Genomic DNA, 20,591 nt, shown 5'->3' with positions numbered 1-20,591 from the left:
TGCAAAATGATGGACAGGCAGAAAGCACATCAAAGTCTTCTGATTGGCTGATTTGTCCGTGGCTCACGGTCACATTTTTGTTTGCAGTTTACACAGTCATAGCTGTTGAATTTTTTACTTTGCTCAACTATTACTTTTTTGCAATGAAAGAAATATGAATTAAATTTGAATGATGCTACTGTTTAGTACAAAAGTTAACTTTTAAATTGATTACAGACTTTTATCTTGACCTAAATCAGAGGATTACAATTTCAATTACGTGTTTTACTATATTGCATCAAAAGGTAAATTGATGAATTATATTTGTCTTGAAAAAATAGGATTAACCTCATAATTTCCATTCTGGACTGAGAGATTCCACCCAGTGATGGGTTCCCCTATCAGAGAGCTCGCACTTTTTTGGTGAGTATAGTTGAGATTAAAACAGGCTTCTTTTCTGTGTTATGCTAATGCTATAAATCCAATGTTGAAATAAAGACAGAAATTTGATCTTACTATCTGGTGTTACTAGACAAGAGTTCTCCTATTAGCATTTAAAATGAGACTGTTATCTTTAAATTTACAACCACGCGTCAGCATATTTTGCACAAGATGACATTTATAAAGGTAGATCCATCCTACCTGTAATGAGACAAGGAACTATGACTCTCAGCTTAATGAGCAACTAAAGCAACCTTTGTTGCCACTAATGCTTTTTAGGCAAGTATGAAGGTGTTCTAGAGTAATATTTTGTAAAAAGGGTCTAGCCAATATAGACACAGGGAGTAATGCTGATGAGTTAAAGAAACAAAGTTGGATGGTTAGGAATCAATACAGCTATAGATCATCAGTACCTTTACCGGGTCACATAAACATGGCCATGGTGCAGGGGAAGGCTCCAGGTCAGTGCAATTTCATAATTCTAGGACGATAGAGAAAGAATCTTCAGGAGGTTTTTTTTTTTTTTTTTTGACACTGTCATCCTTGAACTATTCTTTGTAAATCTGCTTTGGAAAGTTCTGTACAAATACATTCAATTTAGTAATTCATCAGAACATAGCACTGTATGTGTTGTTGAAGACTTTAGTGAAAGTGCCATTGGTGAATGGTATGGATATAGTACAGACGTTCAGGCTTTTTTTTTTTTCTTTCAGACTTCAAATGCATTGACTTGCCAATAAGATTTCAATCAGCCTCTCCCAGTTATGAAACAGTTATGTCACTGGTAGCAAATGGACTACATTTTGACTGAATTGTCTTATTGTAATTGCTATAAACAAGTAAAAAACAGAGAAAGACCTGTAGCTAAACTCATGGAGTGTTGTTCTACTAATGCCAATGTTATGAGTTCAATTCCCACTGAATGGATATGTTGCTAAAATATGTACAGTTGAAGTCAGAAGTTTACATACACTTAGGTTGAACTCATTAAAACACATTTTTTAACCACTCAACAGATTTCATATTAGCAAACTATAGTTTTGGCAAGTCGTTTAGAACATCTGCTTTGTGCATGACACAAGTAATTTTTCCAACAACTGTTTACAGACAGATTGTTTCACTTTTAATTGATTATATCACAATTCCAGTGGGTCAGAAGTTTACATACACTAAGTTAACTGTGCCTTTAAAGCTAGGGTGTGCAATCTTTTCCAGAATTTTTTTTTTTGTTATACTGGTTGATAGTCTCTTCACATCCTGATAGCAATCAATAATTTAAGTGGTCTAAATGTAAATATATATATATATATATATATATATCTTCTGTGGAAGGGACAGGACTAAAAAATGATTGACCAATCATTGCATTCGGTCTGAATGTAATGATAGGATGTCCTTCCTGTCTGTCAATCTATATTTGCATACCGCTGCTACTTGTTCACGCAGACAATCACACGTCATCAGCGCGGGTTCCTTGACACTGTGCAGAGGGAGCGAGCTCTTATCGTGAAAACTCTAACGTGCAAAAAAAAATTTATTTAACAAAAATAAAATAACTTGGGACATGAGGTAATTAGAAACCATTGCAATCGATTCCACCAACACGTCTCTCCTCCTGGCGCTTAGACTCTGCTCTGTGTGTGTGTGTGTGTGTGTGTGTGTGTGTGTGTGTGTGTGTGTGTGTGTGTGTGTGTGTGTGTGTGTGTGAGATAGAGGAGGCGTGGCTTTGGAGAAACCTCTGAAGGGAGGGCAGGCTCTATGCTTTCAAAGTTAGCTTGCTAACTGCTAGCCTCTCTGGTTTACACACCCTAGCTTTAAGCAGCTTGAAAAATTCCAGAAAATTATGTCGAGCCTTTAGGCAGTTAGCCAATTATCTTCTGATAGGCTAATTAGAGTCAATTGGAGTTGTACCTGTGGATGTATTTTAAGGCCTACCTTCAAACTCAATCCCTCTTTACATGATATCGTGGGAAAATCAAAAGAAATCAGCCAAGAAAGATTATGGACCTCAACAAGTCTGGTTCATCCTTGGGAGCAATTTCCAAATACCTGAAGGTACCACGTTCATCTGTACAAACAATAGTACACAAATATAAACACCATGGGACCACGCAGCCATCATACTGCTCAGAAAGGAGATGCATTCTGTCTCCTAGAGATTAATGTAGTTTGGTGCGAAAAGTGCAAATCAACCCCAGAACAACAGCAAAGGACCTTGTGAAGATGCTGGTGGAAACAGGTAGGCAAGTATATATATCCACAATAAAAATGAGTCCTATATCGACATAACCTGAAAGGTTGCTCAGCAAGGAAGAAGCCACTGCTCCAAAATTGCCATAAAAAAACCAGACTACAGTTTGCAAGTGCACAAGGGGACAACGATCTTACTTTGTGGAGAATTGTCCTCTGGTCTGATGAAACAAAAATTGAACTGTTTGGCCATAATAAACATCATTATGTTTGGAGGAACAAGAGTTTCTTGCAACCTGAAGAACAACATTCCAACCATGAAGCATGGGAGTAGCAGCATCATGTCGTGGGGGTGCTTTGCTGCAGGAGGGACTGGTGCCCTTCACAAAATAGATGGCATTATGAGGAAGGAAAATTATGTGGATATATTGAAGCAACATCTTAAGACATCAGCCAGAAAGTTAAAGCTCGATCGCAAATGGGTCTTCCAAATGGACAATGTCCCCAAGCATACCTCCAAATTTGTGGCGAAGTGGCTTAACGACAACAAAGTCAAGGTATTGGAGTGTCCATCACAAAGCCCTGACCTCAATCCGATAGAAAATTTGTGGGCAGAATTGAAAAAACATGCGCGAGCAAGGAGGCTTACAAACCTGACTCGGTTACACCAGTTCTGTCTGGAGGAATGGGCCAAAATTCCAGCAACTTATTGTGAGAAGCTTGTGGAAGGCTACCCAAAACGTTTCACCCAAGTTAAACAATTCAAAGGCAATGATACCAAATACAAACAAAGTGTATGTAAACTTCTGACCCACTGGGAATGTGATGAAAGAAATAAAATCTTAAATAAATCATTCTCACTACAATTATTCTGACATTTCACACTCTTAAAATGAAGTAGTGATCCTAACTGACCTAAGACAGGGAATGTTTTCTACGATTAAATGTCAGGAATTGTGAAAAACTGAGTTTAAATGTATTTGGCTAAGGTGTATATAAACTTCTGTCTTCAACTGTAGCTTGAATGCACTGTAAATTATTTTGGATTAAAGCATCTTTAAAAGCTTAAATGTAATGTACCTAAATATTTAAATTATTAAATCATGGATTACAGCCAAATTCAGTGTAAGCGTTTCTTTTTGTATGACTGGTTTTAAGCCTACCCCCACAAACTAAAAGCACATTCCACTGTCAAGCTATCAGAGAAATGAACAAAACACACCTATCAAATAAAAAAAGAATTCATAGACAGCACTAATGTGTAACTGCAAAGACTGCATGGGAAATGATTTCTTGTTATGTGGTATTTCCGGGTATGTTGGACTCCTGTATTCAGGAGGGAAGAGATTTTTTTTAATTAAAATTAGATAGAAGTCAACGGCGACTAGTTAGGTGGAAAATGGCCATGCTTCTCGATGGCATATAATGATCAGTTATGAGATAAAGGTGATCATTTTGATAACGCTACTGGTGGCTGCTAGGTAACAGTACCTCACCATGTTGGCTTAAGACCTATTAGCACTCTGTGCTTGGCTAAAAGTGTACGCTGAACTTGAGCTTTGCATCTCCATGACAGGTGTAAATTCACAACTACCACTCACTCCTGCCATCTTCTCCTTAGATATTCTGGCAGAACAAAGCAGTCCTTTGCTTCAGGACCAGGAGGTCCTGCCCTTCACTCACTATCCTAGCCTGCAGTACACGGTGGTGCCCTCCATATTAACACCCTCATACAACTCCAGCCAGCACTGCTACTCACAGTATGGTGGGGAGGAGTGGTACTCTCAATCCACAGTGTTTGAGATGAGGAAAGGACCGCTGGAGGGTGGCTTTGATAATGAAATGGAAGAGTCTTGCCCTGTCGTCCCAACTGTGTGTAAGAGGTCCAGATATGCTACCCACTCAGGAAGGAGCAAAGGCGAGGAACTGTGTGTGGTGTGTGGAGATAAAGCCTCAGGGTATCACTACAATGCTCTCACATGTGAGGGATGTAAAGGTGAATCCCATACTTTACCATATTTTTGTTGTTGCCATTATTAGTCACAAAGTAGATATTTTTGGACTACCTACCTACATGTTAAGTTTTGTGTTTGCTACAATTAGCACAAATGTAGCTTTTCCATTTGTATTTTACTGGATATCCATGCTGAAAAGACCTGAATTAATTGCCATGCTTAGTGCCAGTCTTTGTTGGTTAGAAATTCTGCCATCATTTTCTCACCATCAAGATGTTCCAAAACTTTATATTTTTCTTTCTTCCAAAAGGAGATTTTAGGCAGAGTGTTAGGGACTGACAGCCTTCGTCATCATTCAGTGACATGACATGCATTTTTCTTTTTTCTTTTCTTTTTTCTTCTTTTTTTTTTCTTGTTCCGGATCAGTTATGTTTTTTAAAGGGTTAGTTCCCCAAAAATGAAAATTCTCTCATAATTTACTCACCCTCATGCCATCCCAGATGTGTATGACTTTCTTCTGCTGAACACAAACAAAGATTTTTAGAAGAATATCTCAGCTCTGTAGGTCTGTATATTACAAGTGAATGGTGGCCAGTATTTTGAAGCTGCAAAAAGCACATAAAGGCAGCATAAAAGTAATCCATAAGACTCCAGTGGTTAAATCCATAACTTTAGAAGTGATATGATAGACATTTTTACTACACATTCTCCTCCCTGTCCAGTCGGTGGTGATATGCACAAAGAATGTGAAAAACAAAAGATGAAGAATGTGAAAGTGAAAGTGGAGATTTATATTAAAAAAGGAAACAAATATTAATCTGAATTTCACCCACACCTATCATATTGCTTCTGAAGACATGAATTTAACCCCTGGAGTCATTTATGTGTTATTTGGACCTTCAGAGTTTTGGCCACAATTCACATGCATTGAATGGACCTACAAAGCTGAGATATTCTTCAAAAAATCTTCATTTGTGTTCAGCAGAAGAAAGAAAGTCATACACATCTGAGATGGGATGAGGGTAAGTAAACGATGAGATAATTTTCATTTTTGGGTGAACTATCCCTTTAAAAATACATTAAAAAGGTAATTCACACAAAACAATTACTTGAATATACCTCTTCTATGATGAACATGTTTTCAGTTTCTGAATTTTAAGTCATTTTGTTTTTTCTTATGAGGCTTAAAGTTAAAAATGTCATGTGGTATAATCGTCTGGAGAGAGTAAAAAATAAATCAAAGTCTCATTAAAAGCTGAAATTCTTGATAAAAAGAAATGTTGGCATGAGTAGTGCAGAATAATCTTTTATTATTATTTCTTAAAAAAAAAAATTGTAATAACTTTGTTTGAAAATAAGCAGTGTTTTCATGTGACCAAAAAACAAACAAAACAAAACAAAAACAAAAAAAAAAACAGGGCAGACTCCTTTACACCCTCAAGTGTATGAAGTAAAAAAAAAAAATTAAAAAAAATAGCATATACTTTCAATATTTTCACTTTTTTATGAGATGGCACATTTTGTTCAGATCATGTGGAATAACCCTGAGAAAACTTGAAAATTCAAGATATTTGTAAAAAATATTTTTCAACTTGAAAAATATGTTTTAGTTTTTATTTTTTTAATTAAAAGTGCTGCAAGCGATTTGAGCCATTCTGGAACTTCCGCGAGACTGAGCCGTTGAATTAGACATGCCCCCTTTTTCCAAAACACCGCCCTCCATAGATACTGTTTTCACGGTTGCCAAGCAAACCAGTAACAAAATAGCTGACAACTGTTATGAATCTGAATGTAACATAAACCTGATTGTTCTGCTTCAGTTGCTTTACTACAAGAACATGCAGAATGATTGACAGGCAGAAAGCACATCGAAGTCTTCTGACTGGCTGATCAAAGAGACTGTGAGATTTCTTATTTACACTTAAACACTTGTTTCAGTGATAGCTTTTAGAAAGAAGGAAAATATTTTGCATACCATATAATTAAAAAATAGTTTACAGCACATTTAATGATTAATTTGTGTAAACTCATGTATTCAAAGTGCAAGGAAAATATTTTAATACCTTTTACTGGTTACACCACATGACATTTAAAAAAAATGCTATATATTTTTTTCCAAAAATGTATGAAACCAACAAGGACACAGATTACATTTCTACGATTTTGACACGTGTGTTTTAAACTAGTTTTTAAAAGATTTCTCATTTTTATTACCTTGGACAACATTATTTGACAATTGCCCACAGATATTGATGATAATGATGACAGAATTGGTGAACTATCCTTTAAAAAGTATAGCAGGACGATAATCCCATACATACTGCAAACAAATGTGGCACCATGATCTCTTTGTTCACCCTTGAACTTTCTATAATATCACAGTGTGCCTGGTCTCACAGCATAACTGGCTACAGCTTATGAAGAATGTAATACATGTCATGGAACCCCATGCACCAATTTTAGCTCTTTGGGAAATCATTGGGTGAATGACTGCAAGTGTAATTCCACCTGTGCATGGACAATGCCCAAAGGGCAGACGCTGGGCTATGTGTCTCGAGACCCACTGGCTTGGCTGGGTTTGGTGCTCCTTCACGCTCAGTCTGGTTTGGGTTGCCTCTCAGCTTTCTGCTGAATAATGATGCAGGCAACCTGACCCACACGGCACCATGCAAAGTTAATGTGTGTTGTTTTGCTCATTGGTTCATGCTAGAATAATTACCTGTTCCAATAAATAACTGCACATGTTTGTCTGCTGCCTAGAACTGAAAATTGAGTATCCAAGAGTATTTGTATTACATTACAGTATGTAATATCTTAAACATTACACCATACGTTACATACACTGGGCTGCAGTGAACCTATTCCTTAATCTGTGTTTACAAAGTGGCCTCCTTGTTTCTCCTAATGGTTTTGCACCAAGATTTGCAGTGATGCTGTCTGTTGTACTACGATTCTCACACTGCAAAAAAAAACAATGTTCTACATCAGAATTTTGTGTCTTGTTTTTTTATTACAAATATTTAAACATCCTAAAAAAAATATTTGAAAAGAAATATTACATAAGATAATAAGTCCTTTAAATAAGACTTAATATCTTATTTAATGATGCTTTACAAATACATATATCTTGTTTTAAGACTGTTTGCATATTTTTTACTGGGAAACAAAATTCTGATTAAGTAAAAATTTGGGTCACATCCTGCTCAGGTTACATTCCTAAGCCACTGCTGACCTACTTTTGGGAGTATATTACATTTTTGAAGGCCTTTGTGTTAGGGTTAGTGGGGAAAATGTCATGTGGAATGAGGGTGTGGACCTTATAAAAATACTCTTGAGACTGGAATTTATGTATGTTTACTAGTGCATGTAACAGAACATTTTATTTGCTTGTTTATTTAATCTATGTCTTCTAGGTTTCTTCAGAAGAAGTATCACAAAGAATGCTGTATATAAGTGTAAGAGCAGAGGAAACTGTGAGATGGACATGTACACGTGCAGGAAGTGCCAAGAATGTTGACTAAGGAAGTGCAAAGAGATGGGCATGCTTGCAGAATGTAAGAAGAGCGTTGTCAACATTGTAAAACTTGTTGCTGTACAACTACTTCCTCATGTTCAAAGTCAAGCACATGGATTCAGATGCTATCATTTTGCATGCAACTCTAAGACAGCATGTCAAGCAGTTTCAATAAAAAAGTGTGAGATTGTCAAAAGCAACTTTCAATAATTTATTTTCAAAAGAGAGAGCATCAATAATGAGACATTGTTCAGTTTGGGGAACAAATAAATAAGGTTTGTGTTCAAATAACATTGGTTTACAAGAGACGATATATTATTATTACAGTAGCTGAGAAGAGGCAGCATTTTCTAAGCTCCTGTCACTTATGAATAGTATATTGCTTTTCACATAAATATTTCAGATGTTACAGGATATTCAGTGCTTGCCCTGCTGACACTCCATAAACGCTGACATTTTTTAAAATTATTATTATTCTTTTGGATTGTTGGATTTGGATATTGTGCAATAAATCTTGAGGAAAAAAGAACTGATTGCATATCAGTTAGATCTAACCAATTAATAGAGTATATTCTAATAACTACTCTAATAAACTAATAACCAGTGGCAGGCCTTGCATTAAAAGTCTAGACCTTCAGTGTGATTCATGCCATTAAGAAAACACAGTTTCACAATGAATAAGACACACTGTGCCTTTGGGCATCATTCATTGTGTCACAGCTAACTAGTAATACTAACTGACATTTTAAAACACGTCCATGCATGAAAGCCAGAACTTGAAATGACACTTAATGCTCAAGCAAGCCTAATTTTAAATGCAGCATGACTGTTTTGTGAAATGAACGTCTCCTGAACAGACATTCAAAAATCATAATTTTTCATATGAATCTACCAAGGAGGTCTATAATACCTGGAAAAATCTATCTAATAATATTTGTGATTTAAATGTTGCTTGCAATAAATTTTGTTTCATCAGGGTACACGGTTATGCTGCGTTCCATTCAAGTTGGATGTGGGATATTCCTACTTGATGTCTCCGACCATAAATGCATTCCATTCCCCGATATTCAGAACTGCAACGTTCTCGTTAGCTTAGCAGGGTTTTGACTCTCATTAGAGATGTCTCCTAGCAACCCAACTGATAAACAATGCTACAGCACTAGCATTTGTGCTTCAGGTGTATGATTATCAAAAGAGATTATAATGTTTTATACACCTGTTTCAGCAGGCGTTTGTTAAACAAGTTTTAATATCATGTAATGTGGAAACAAACAAATTTATCGATATTACTTAATAAAGTGAATGTTTATCACTTACTTTGTATATCTCCCTGAGTGTCGACATGTTTGTGTGACATCATGCCCCTGCATCACGATGAAACTGGAGTTGAGAATTTCTACACCAGCCTACAAGTTGTAATTCTGACTTCAAGATGCATTCCATTGCATTTTTCCCAGTAGGAAGTTGTCAAATCCGACTTTCCGAGTTGAATGGAATGCAGCACTACTTTTCAAAACTTGATCTGACACTGAACGCTCAAGCAGCCTAATTTACACTTAGAAAACTCCTGATGTTGCTATAACAATGCATAAAGCACTTACCAATTTACTTGAAGTGAAAATCAGTCCTCCTTTCCTGTTTAATAAATTAAGCAATCACACGATCATGCAGAACATCTCGTGTTTTTAAATCCATAAGGATCTCCTTCTCAATGGCGATAGCGGCAGTGATGACGATCTTGCGCTCTTCACTTTCAAATTACATCACTTAAAGTGGGATTGCATCACTCAAGGCCAGCTAGAAGGCCTTGACCGGGACATATCCTAAAGATCACACCCACCAAGAACAGATAAATCAATCTGATTGGCTGATGAATCTGACAATCTGACTTTAGTTGCTCATTCATTTGGCTAAGGAGCATGGCTTCATGCAATTTGTGAAACAGTTGTCACACTTTGCTTGTAAGCATCAAGGAATAAATTCTGACTGGATAAACTTTTCGTGTTTCTCCATTTGTTTGTAAATTAATTAAGAGTGTAAAGTGATTAAAAATACATAGGTAAAAAGGTGATTGAGAATGAAAGGATGAAAATTATTTATTTATTTGGCATGTTAGGCCAGCAGAGAAGGCTTTGCTGGCCCTGAGATTTCGCCATTGCTAATAACATTATCACAAACTGACTTGGGACTGCTTACATTTGACATTTCACTGTGGAAATAGAGAAAACAGGCAAATGCACCCTAAGTGTAATGTCAGCTTTCATTTATGTCGTACCAATGTTGTACTTGTATTGACAGGCTTGTTAACCGAAATCCAGTGCAAATCCAAACGGCTGAGGAAAAATACAAAGGCCTCATCTGACGAAAGCATAGGGGATGATGTTAGTGATAGCAGAGATGTTAAACAGATTGTATCTGCCACTAAACTCTCCAAGATAGGAACACCTTTGCTGTCTGACTGGGTTATTATAATTAAGAAATGAGTCTGATCAATACGTAGCTGAGGTAGTTTTCTGGAAGACCCACATTATTAATCCTCTGTCCCATACATTTTAGGGCATTAATGATTATAATTTAAACATATGCTAATATATTACCCTTGGTCTCTAGAATTGTACATTTATACACTCACTGAGCATTTTATTAGGAACACCTATACACCTTCTTATTCATGTGATTATCTAATCAGCCAATCATGTGGCAGCAGTGCAATGCATAAAATCATGCAGATACAGGTCAGGAGCTTCCACACGATTAGCTGATTAGAAAATCGCATGAATAAGTAGGTGTACAGGTGTTCCTAATAAAGTGTTCAGTAAGTGTATGTTATCTTGCATTTTTTATGACATTTTTGCATACTATTATTATTGAATAAATACATATAAAATGTGACAGAGTTTGCCTTTTTGCCAGTGTTTGGTACAGTTAACCAGTATTCTTTTAAGCATTTTTTTTTACATACACTCACTGAGCGCTTTATTAGTAACACTATGGTCCTAATAAAGTGCCCGACGTGGTGTTATGCTGTTGTAGCCATCAGAGACTGTTGTGCGTGAAAATCTCAGGAGATCAGCAGTTACAGAAATACTCAAACAGCCAGTCTGGCACCAACAATCATGCCATGGTCCAAATCACTGAGATCACATTTTTTCCCCATTCTGATGGTTGATGTGAACATTAACTGGCCAGATTCCAACTCCTTGGCTGCTTTTTGTGGTGCCATTGTTGTTACAATATAACTTTGCAGGTACAATTTCAAACTAAAGTTAAGGGTGTTCTGTGACAACTTTTATTGAAATGCTGTCGAAAGGTACAAGGGCAACCTCTATGATTCTCTTCACTAAGGCAGTAAGGTCTTATTTTCACTTTTGCTCACATACACTATTACTTCTTAAAGATTATATTATGCGAGAGGGTTGTAAAATAGATGCGTTAGATCTTTATGGGGTCAAAAGTTTGCTTGTAATTAAAAAATGGCACCAATCTTTCTTTCAATATGCATAGTTGGATTACTGTATCCCCCATGATCCAATCGACAAACATAATTTTTTTTAAATCATTTTAGGAAAACATAGAACTGAGTCAAGACCAGCAGTCTTTAATAAGTTACATTGTTGATGCTTACAATAAACATCACATCCCTCAAGATATGGCAAAAAAACTGGTATGTCTTCTGATGTCCTAATTTCACAAAGAAAGTTATAAAATGTTTATTCTTCACTATAGTATTATAGTGTATACTACAGTGTAGTATTTTTAGACATAAAGCATTTATGGATTATTTAATGTACAGATCAGTGTGACTGTTAAAATTAGAAAATGGTTTTGCTTGTTTTTATCACTGTTAAATGATTGTTATTTAACCTTAGTTATCACTACACCAGTGTCATAAAACAGTGGCTTATTTGCATGCTGACATGGTATTTTTCTTTTTACTCCTTTGTCTGCAGCTACAAGAGCAGTTCAGTGCAGAGGAAAACTTCCTTCTACTGACAGAGATGGCAACTAGTCATGTCCAGGTGCTAGTTGAGTTCACAAAAACGATACCAGGTCAGAATACTCTTCCAATGCTGCTACATTCAAGAACAGCTATTTCCATAGCAGGTTCAGTCATAAAAAATGCAAGATAACATTACACTTACTGAGCACTTTATTAGGAAGGCCTGTACGACTGCTTATTCATGCGATTATCTAATCAGTCAGTCGTGTGGCAGCAGTGCAATGCATCATGCAGATACGGGTCGGGAGCTTCAGTTAATGTTCACAACAACCATCAGAATGGGGAAAAATGTGATCTCAGTGATTTCGACTGTGGCATGATTGTTGGTGCCAGACGGGCTGGTTTGAGTATTTCTGTAACTGCTGATCTCCTGAGATTTTCATGCACAACAGTCTCTAGAATTTACTCAGAATGGTGCCAAAAACAACAAACATCCAGTGAGCGGCAGTTCTGTGAATGGAAATGCCTTGTTGATGAGAGAGGTCAACAGAGAATGGCCAGACTGGTTTGAGCTGACAAAAAGGCTACAGTAACTCAGATAACCACTCTGTACAATTGTAGTGAGCAGAATAACATCTCAGAATGCACAACATGTCGAACCTTGAGGCGGATGGGCTACAACAGTAGAAGACCACATCGGACACTTTATTAGGACCATAGTGTTCCTAATAAAGTGCTAAGTGAGTGTAATTCAAGAAAAGGTCATATCAAACTGTTTGTGTTACAAATTCTATGCAAATGTCACAACAGTTCCAAACTAATTTATTTGTCGGCTTCATGTATTCTGAGCAGGTTTTCAGTCTCTGGATCATGAAGATCAGATCGCTTTATTAAAAAGTTCTGCAGTGGAGGCAATGTTCCTGCGCTCAGCTCAGGTCTTCACCAAGAAACTGCCTTATGGACACACAGATGTGCTGGAGGACAGGATTAGAAAGAGTGGTGAGTTTTTTTTATTTGTCTAAAGGATTACAAAGTGATTTTACAAGATGATTCATGACCTGAAGCTTTTAGAAGAATCATTACTCATGGCTTTGAAATTATTTGTGGAGTATTTATTTTTGGTTTCTCCTTTGTCTGGGTTTCTAAATTGTTCCCCGCATACACACTTGATCAACACCCATTTACGCTGCATACATGATATTCTAGAGAATCGTTTGCTTTCAACTTTGCAGCAACAGTTTGGGTAGGGCCTTTTTGTTTTATTTAGACTGAATAATTTACCTGTTGAGCCCATCTAAAAACACAAAACGTATAGCCCGGAACAAAGTTCATGGAGCTCATCAGCCATTGTTCAACTGAAGGCCTAACTAACATTAATAATGCATCATCTGTCTGCCCTAAATAACAACTAGAAATTTGCCATCTTGGTAATCCAGTGGTGTACATTACACATGTAAAAGGACACCAAAATAAAACTGGCTTCAGTTTCACAGAAGTCTAAACACTGGCTGATTGCCAAGAACTTTCCAAAGAGGAAAGCCCATATATAGAGTGGGCACTATGTCTAATCCATAACCATGAGCATCACTTTGTTTTAAAAAGTGGGGGGCTGGTGACGTCACAAAGTGGCAAAACTCATTAATTATGTACAGATAATGTCAAATAATTTTTTACGTTTTTGATAAATATTCATTTTTGATGACCAAATCAAGCACTCCAATAAATATTTCACAAAATTAATTTGATAACTTTATCCGTACATTTAACACTGTCAGCGCTGGGATATTGTTAGTTTTTGGATAAATACATGGATCAGTAAATTTTAGTTAGAATGACTGATTGGTTTCATGGTAAAGTTTTCACATCTAGTACAAGGAGTTCAGGGTTCTAATCCGCCCCAGGTTATTATAGTTTTGCATTTTTAAATTAGTTTTATTTTAATACCGTTTTCAAATTTGCTATAAATTTCAGTTTAGTTTTAGTTTTATTAATGATTTATTAATGATTTTTGTTTCAGTTTAGTTTTTATTTTGTGGAAACATTTCTATTTAATTTTTATATATTTTAGTTTCCGTAATTATAGTTTGGAATGAACAAACCCTTCCAAAGAAGACCTTTTGAAGTTAAAGGAATATTCTGCATTCCATACAGGTTAAGATCAACCAACAGCATTCATGGCATACTATTGATTACCACAAACATTTATTTTGACTCATCCCTGCTTTAAAAACAAAAAAAACAAAAAGCAAATATTGAGGTCATAGTGTATGGGATTACATTTGTGCCAATTGTTTTTAATGTAACTTTTCAAGAAACAAATAAAAATATAAACTGAGAATGAATAAACACACTGAAGCTGAAAAAAATTTATTCAAAGTGCATTCTTTTTTAATGAAATTCTCTGTTTACATTCGCTGATCAGGACTTATGAATGCGCTTCTCGCGTTTTCAGTCACAATTCCAAAGTTTTCTTTTACACACCCGGAGTTTTCATTCGCAGTTTGAGAGGGTCCTCATTGCAGACTGTAGTGCGATGACGTAGTGGATCTAATCCTCTACTTTTCAAAACTTGATCTGACACTGAACGCTCAAGCAGCCTAATTTACACTTAGAAAACTCCTGATGTTGCTATAACAATGCATAAAGCACTTACCAATTTACTTGAAGTGAAAATCAGTCCTCCTTTCCTGTTTAATAAATTAAGCAATCACACGATCATGCAGAACATCTCGTGTTTTTAAATCCATAAGGATCTCCTTCTCAATGGCGATAGCGGCAGTGATGATGATCTTGCGCTCTTCACTTTCAAATTACATCATTTAAAGTGGGATTGCATCACTCAAGGCCAGCTAGAAGGCCTTGACCGGGACATATCCTAAAGATCACACCCACCAAGAACAAATAAATCAATCTGATTGGCTGATGAATCTGACAATCTGACTTTAGTTGCTCATTCATTTGGCTAAGGAGCATGGCTTCATGCAATTTGTGAAACAGTTGTCACACTTTGCTTGTAAGCATCAAGGAATAAATTCTGACTGGATAAACTTTTCGTGTTTCTCCATTTGTTTGTAAATTAATTAAGAGTGTAAAGCGATTAAAAATACATAGGTAAAAAGGTGATTGAGAATGAAAGGATGAAAAGTATTTATTTATTTGGCATGTTAGGCCAGCAGAGAAGGCTTTGCTGGCCCTGAGATTTCGCCATTGCTAATAACATTATCACAAACTGACTTGGGACTGCTTACATTTGACATTTCACTGTGGAAATAGAGAAAACAGGCAAATGCACCCTAAGTGTAATGTCAGCTTTCATTTATGTCGTACCAATGTTGTACTTGTATTGACAGGCTTGTTAACCGAAATCCAGTGCAAATCCAAACGGCTGAGGAAAAATACAAAGGCCTCATCTGACGAAAGCATAGGGGATGATGTTAGTGATAGCAGAGATGTTAAACAGATTGTATCTGCCACTAAACTCTCCAAGATAGGAACACCTTTGCTGTCTGACTGGGTTATTATAATTAAGAAATGAGTCTGATCAATACGTAGCTGAGGTAGTTTTCTGGAAGACCCACATTATTAATCCTCTGTCCCATACATTTTAGGGCATTAATGATTATAATTTAAACATATGCTAATATATTACCCTTGGTCTCTAGAATTGTACATTTATACACTCACTGAGCATTTTATTAGGAACACCTATACACCTTCTTATTCATGTGATTATCTAATCAGCCAATCATGTGGCAGCAGTGCAATGCATAAAATCATGCAGATACAGGTCAGGAGCTTCCACACGATTAGCTGATTAGAAAATCGCATGAATAAGTAGGTGTACAGGTGTTCCTAATAAAGTGTTCAGTAAGTGTATGTTATCTTGCATTTTTTATGACATTTTTGCATACTATTATTATTGAATAAATACATATAAAATGTGACAGAGTTTGCCTTTTTGCCAGTGTTTGGTACAGTTAACCAGTATTCTTTTAAGCATTTTTTTTTACATACACTCACTGAGCGCTTTATTAGTAACACTATGGTCCTAATAAAGTGCCCGACGTGGTGTTATGCTGTTGTAGCCATCAGAGACTGTTGTGCGTGAAAATCTCAGGAGATCAGCAGTTACAGAAATACTCAAACAGCCAGTCTGGCACCAACAATCATGCCATGGTCCAAATCACTGAGATCACATTTTTTCCCCATTCTGATGGTTGATGTGAACATTAACTGGCCAGATTCCAACTCCTTGGCTGCTTTTTGTGGTGCCATTGTTGTTACAATATAACTTTGCAGGTACAATTTCAAACTAAAGTTAAGGGTGTTCTGTGACAACTTTTATTGAAATGCTGTCGAAAGGTACAAGGGCAACCTCTATGATTCTCTTCACTAAGGCAGTAAGGTCTTATTTTCACTTTTGCTCACATACACTATTACTTCTTAAAGATTATATTATGCGAGAGGGTTGTAAAATAGATGCGTTAGATCTTTATGGGGTCAAAAGTTTGCTTGTAATTAAAAAATGGCACCAATCTTTCTTTCAATATGCATAGTTGGATTACTGTATCCCCCATGATCCAATCGACAAACATAATTTTTTTTAAATCATTTTAGGAAAACATAGAACTGAGTCAAGACCAGCAGTCTTTAATAAGTTACATTGTTGATGCTTACAATAAACATCACATCCCTCAAGATATGGCAAAAAAACTGGTATGTCTTCTGATGTCCTAATTTCACAAAGAAAGTTATAAAATGTTTATTCTTCACTATAGTATTATAGTGTATACTACAGTGTAGTATTTTTAGACATAAAGCATTTATGGATTATTTAATGTACAGATCAGTGTGACTGTTAAAATTAGAAAATGGTTTTGCTTGTTTTTATCACTGTTAAATGATTGTTATTTAACCTTAGTTATCACTACACCAGTGTCATAAAACAGTGGCTTATTTGCATGCTGACATGGTATTTTTCTTTTTACTCCTTTGTCTGCAGCTACAAGAGCAGTTCAGTGCAGAGGAAAACTTCCTTCTACTGACAGAGATGGCAACTAGTCATGTCCAGGTGCTGGTTGAGTTCACAAAAACGATACCAGGTCAGAATACTCTTCCAATGCTGCTACATTCAAGAACAGCTATTTCCATAGCAGGTTCAGTCATAAAAAATGCAAGATAACATTACACTTACTGAGCACTTTATTAGGAAGGCCTGTACGACTGCTTATTCATGCGATTATCTAATCAGTCAGTCGTGTGGCAGCAGTGCAATGCATCATGCAGATACGGGTCGGGAGCTTCAGTTAATGTTCACAACAACCATCAGAATGGGGAAAAATGTGATCTCAGTGATTTCGACTGTGGCATGATTGTTGGTGCCAGACGGGCTGGTTTGAGTATTTCTGTAACTGCTGATCTCCTGAGATTTTCATGCACAACAGCCTCTAGAGTTTACTCAGAATGGTGCCAAAAACAACAAACATCCAGTGAGCAGCAGTTCTGTGAATGGAAACGCCTTGTTGATGAGAGAGGTCAACAGAGAATGGCCAGATTGGTTTGAGCTGACAAAAAGGCTACAGTAACTCAGATAACCACTCTGTACAATTGTAGTGAGCAGAATAACATCTCAGAATGCACAACATGTCGAACCTTGAGGCGGATGGGCTACAACAGTAGAAGACCACATCGGACACTTTATTAGGACCATAGTGTTCCTAATAAAGTGCTAAGTGAGTGTAATTCAAGAAAAGGTCATATCAAACTGTTTGTGTTACAAATTCTATGCAAATGTCACAACAGTTCCAAACTAATTTATTTGTCGGCTTCATGTATTCTGAGCAGGTTTTCAGTCTCTGGATCATGAAGATCAGATCGCTTTATTAAAAAGTTCTGCAGTGGAGGCAATGTTCCTGCGCTCAGCTCAGGTCTTCACCAAGAAACTGCCTTATGGACACACAGATGTGCTGGAGGACAGGATTAGAAAGAGTGGTGAGTTTTTTTTATTTGTCTATAGGATTACAAAGTGATTTTACAAGATGATTCATGACCTGAAGCTTTTAGAAGAATCATTACTCATGGCTTTGAAATTATTTGTGGAGTATTTATTTTTGGTTTCTCCTTTGTCTGGGTTTCTAAATTGTTCCCCGCATACACACTTGATCAACACCCATTTACGCTGCATACATGATATTCTAGAGAATCGTTTGCTTTCAACTTTGCAGCAACAGTTTGGTAGGGCCTTTTTGTTTTATTTAGACTGAATAATTTACCTGTTGAGCCCATCTAAAAACACAAAACGTATAGCCCGGAACAAAGTTCATGGAGCTCATCAGCCATTGTTCAACTGAAGGCCTAACTAACATTAATAATGCATCATCTGTCTGCCCTAAATAACAACTAGAAATTTGCCATCCTGGTAATCCAGTGGTGTACATTACACATGTAAAAGGACACCAAAATAAAACTGGCTTCAGTTTCACAGAAGTCTAAACACTGGCTGATTGCCAAGAACTTTCCAAAGAGGAAAGCCCATATATAGAGTGGGCACTATGTCTAATCCATAACCATGAGCATCACTTTGTTTTAAAAAGTGGGGGGCTGGTGACGTCACAAAGTGGCAAAACTCATTAATTATGTACAGATAATGTCAAATAATTTTTTACGTTTTTGATAAATATTCATTTTTGATGACCAAATCAAGCACTCCAATAAATATTTCACAAAATTAATTTGATAACTTTATCCGTACATTTAACACTGTCAGCGCTGGGATATTGTTAGTTTTTGGATAAATACATGGATCAGTAAATTTTAGTTAGAATGACTGATTGGTTTCATGGTAAAGTTTTCACATCTAGTACAAGGAGTTCAGGGTTCTAATCCGCCCCAGGTTATTATAGTTTTGCATTTTTAAATTAGTTTTATTTTAATACCGTTTTCAAATTTGCTATAAATTTCAGTTTAGTTTTAGTTTTATTAATGATTTATTAATGATTTTTGTTTCAGTTTAGTTTTTATTTTGTGGAAACATTTCTATTTAATTTTTATATATTTTAGTTTCCGTAATTATAGTTTGGAATGAACAAACCCTTCCAAAGAAGACCTTTTGAAGTTAAAGGAATATTCTGCATTCCATACAGGTTAAGATCAACCAACAGCATTCATGGCATACTATTGATTACCACAAACATTTATTTTGACTCATCCCTGCTTTAAAAACAAAAAAAACAAAAAGCAAATATTGAGGTCATAGTGTATGGGATTACATTTGTGCCAATTGTTTTTAATGTAACTTTTCAAGAAACAAATAAAAATATAAACTGAGAATGAATAAACACACTGAAGCTGAAAAAAATTTATTCAAAGTGCATTCTTTTTTAATGAAATTCTCTGTTTACATTCGCTGATCAGGACTTATGAATGCGCTTCTCGCGTTTTCAGTCACAATTCCAAAGTTTTCTTTTACACACCCGGAGTTTTCATTCGCAGTTTGAGAGGGTCCTCATTGCAGACTGTAGTGCGATGACGTAGTGGATCTAATCCTCTGCGTAGTGGATTTGGTGACGTAATGGATGTTTTGTTTTTTATGCATTACACTGAGTAATACATTACTTAGTATTAAAGTATTACACTGACACATTTGTTTAATACAGCTTAGCTTTTAAAAATGGTCATAACCATGGATTTTGTTAATTACTTGACCCAGTTTTTCCTCTTCACCCACATAAAAAACTATATAAATTAAGCAATATATTCATACTACTCATTTTAACATCTCAGCTATACATAAATACACTATGGGGTGTATTGTTTGGGGTGTATTGTTTGTATTTATATATTAACATGTAGCAGCCAAAGATGTTTGGAAGGACGCAAAAGTGAGATTAAAGTGAATCTGGAGCTCAGCGCAAGTAAGCAAACGGAACCAAACTCGGAGCACATCTGTTACTCTGAGCACGGGATGGAGTTGTGGAGCACAGAACTGCTCAGAAAACACTGTATTAATGCTTTTACACAATACAGGACAGAGCAGCGTGCATAAACTTTGAAGCGAGCAGTGCAATCATGCTATTAATTACTTAATTAAATTGCAACTCTTTGCGGTGTAATAATCGCACAATGACATTGCGATTTAGATTTTATTTTATTAATTGTGCAGCTCTAATGTAAATGTATATCTGTGTGTGTGTTATATGAATAAATGTATTAATAACCGTTAAGTACTCTACAGTAATGACACAAAACATTTAAATGTGAATACACCTCCACTATGTCACTAAAATCCACTACACAGAGGATTAGATCCTGTACGTCACCACGCTACAGTCTGCAGCAAGGTGTACTTGGGCAGTTCTGGCACAATACTCTTGTGTGGGCGGGGCTAACAAAGAGGAGTTCTCATTGGCTTGTGAGATTTTTGACAGCTCTTTGACCTGGAAGTAGAGTTAACCTGGAAGGGGCTCTGGTTCAGGTTTTGCGTGTAAAAGTGCGAGAATCTGTTAGCAGCTTCATAATTAATTCATGTTTAGTGATATATTTATCTGATATATCGTGTTTAGTGATATATTTT

At 36.3% G+C, this 20,591-nt stretch overlaps 1 pseudogene; it reads left to right on the top strand.

The window, feature by feature from the left end:
• Positions 1-20,591, top strand: part of LOC127456135 (bile acid receptor-like) — a 55,807-nt pseudogene that overhangs the window by 16,411 nt on the left and 18,805 nt on the right.

The sequence above is a fragment of the Myxocyprinus asiaticus genome, chromosome 18 (genome assembly GCF_019703515.2).
Source record: "Myxocyprinus asiaticus isolate MX2 ecotype Aquarium Trade chromosome 18, UBuf_Myxa_2, whole genome shotgun sequence".
Taxonomy (NCBI): domain Eukaryota; kingdom Metazoa; phylum Chordata; class Actinopteri; order Cypriniformes; family Catostomidae; genus Myxocyprinus; species Myxocyprinus asiaticus.
The sequence above is the reverse complement of the archived record's forward strand: the minus strand, read 5'-3'. Positions and strand labels throughout refer to the sequence as shown.